General features: G+C 40.6%; 1 pseudogene; it reads left to right on the top strand.

The window, feature by feature from the left end:
- The first annotated feature begins 458 nt into the window (after positions 1-458).
- Positions 459-1,487, top strand: LOC146686377 (B2 bradykinin receptor pseudogene; annotated as a pseudogene).
- Positions 1,488-1,814: the final 327 nt, after the last annotated feature.

The raw sequence follows: 1,814 nt of genomic DNA, 5'->3' as shown, positions 1-1,814 counted from the left end.
GAATGTTTCAGTTTGGTGTTGGATGTAATTACACACTAATCATTGTATATTTATACAATATTCTTTTTATTTTACTAAATAATCCCACAAAAATGACTGACTGTACTTTTAACATGCAACATATTTCTGTGGCCTTCCTTTTGCAACACTAGAAATGCTCATTACTGAATTGGTTGCTAAGACGGTCTACTTTGAAGATGGCATGTGTGTAGTGTGTGTTTTGGCTGATAAAGCATCCATTAGCCACACTCCATTAAATCAATTATCCCCTCTCCCTAAGAACTGAAATCATGGGACAAAGGTAATGATACATGCATCAAACCGCCGCTGATACACTAAAAGGTTAGACTAGAGTATATATTTGTTGTGAACATGCTTTTTTTGTTTTCTACTTTTTGAATCACTGTCACCATCCAACAGCTTTACCAGTTGGCTCAGACCCTCCAGCTGAGTTACTTATGGAGAACAACACAACAGCTGAGTTTGTCTGCAACCACACGGATGCATGGGAGTGGGTTTACACCATGCAGCCTGCCTATATGTCGATCATCTGTCTTCTGGGAGTAATCGGCAACTCCTTCGTGCTTTGCGTCCTCTGTCTTCAGAAGCGCAGAAGTTCTGTTGCTGACATTTACCTGAGCAATCTGGCAGCAGCTGATCTCCTCATGGTTTCCTGTCTGCCGTTCTGGGTATCAACTATAATCAACAAGTTCCACTGGAGATTTGGGGAGTTCATGTGCCAGCTTGTCAATATTGTCATTGGGATGAATTATTATTGTAGTGTGTTGTTCCTTACTGTTGTGAGTATGGACAGATATATGGCTCTCACTAAACCATTGTCCCAAGGAAGGCAGAGGCAGGCTTTCTGGGCACATGGAATTTGTGTAACCATTTGGATTGTTGGTATCTTCCTCAGTTTTCCTGCTGTTCTTTTCCGCTCTGTGCAGTTCTTCCCCCATCTGGGCATTGATGCATGCTACCTAGACTACCCCCATGAAGGGTGGCGATTGCGGTACAACATAACTGTGAACATAGTCTGCTTTCTCATTCCTGTCCCAATTGCATTGTTCTGTAGTTACCACATTATTAAAGTCATTCTAAAGAGACAGAAGATGAGAAGAAGCAACAGCGGGAGTGCGGAGAGGAAGGCAGCATACCTTGTGCTTATTGTTTTGGCTGTGTTCATTCTCTGCTGGCTGCCTTACCAGATTCTGATCTTCTTTGACACCTTGGATCACTATGAGGTCATCTCTGGATGCACGTGGGCATACGTGCTGGACATTGGCAACCAGCTAGCTACGTACCTTGGCTACAGCAACAGTGCATTGAATCCTTTCTTGTATGTGATTGTTGGGAAGAACTTTAGGGAGCGGGCAAGGGAAGTGTTTAAACCCCTTCAATGCAGGAGGAAAGACCAGTGTGAGGCATCTGGTCATGGTAATGCCAATCTCATCTCAAGTAAACAAACAGAGAGCACAAAAATCTAAATGAATTTACATATAAAGAGTAAACTCTTTTTAAAAATATTTGTGTCTGAATTGAATTTCATGTATTAATATATTTTATGTTGTTGGATTAGGGTCTAATAAGAGGGCCTGCCCTGGCCTTTGAAGCTTAGCTTTACTTTTTAATTTTTGTTTTTAAATTAGTGTTTCATTTTCCAATCAATTAAAGCTTCTCTTGTGTGTCTTACACCCACACAAATGACGGTAAACTCAAAAGGTTAAAAGTTACTTGTGTTACGGTAATCCTTTGCATGCTAAAAGCAAAAAATAAATCTCTATGACAACATCTGTAAAACAAATTCAAGCATG

The sequence above is a fragment of the Copadichromis virginalis genome, linkage group LG19 (assembly GCF_057382275.1).
Source record: "Copadichromis virginalis isolate Kocher_CV1m ecotype Utaka linkage group LG19, C_Virginalis_male_GT1.1, whole genome shotgun sequence".
Classification (NCBI taxonomy): domain Eukaryota; kingdom Metazoa; phylum Chordata; class Actinopteri; order Cichliformes; family Cichlidae; genus Copadichromis; species Copadichromis virginalis.
The sequence above is the reverse complement of the archived record's forward strand: the minus strand, read 5'-3'. Positions and strand labels throughout refer to the sequence as shown.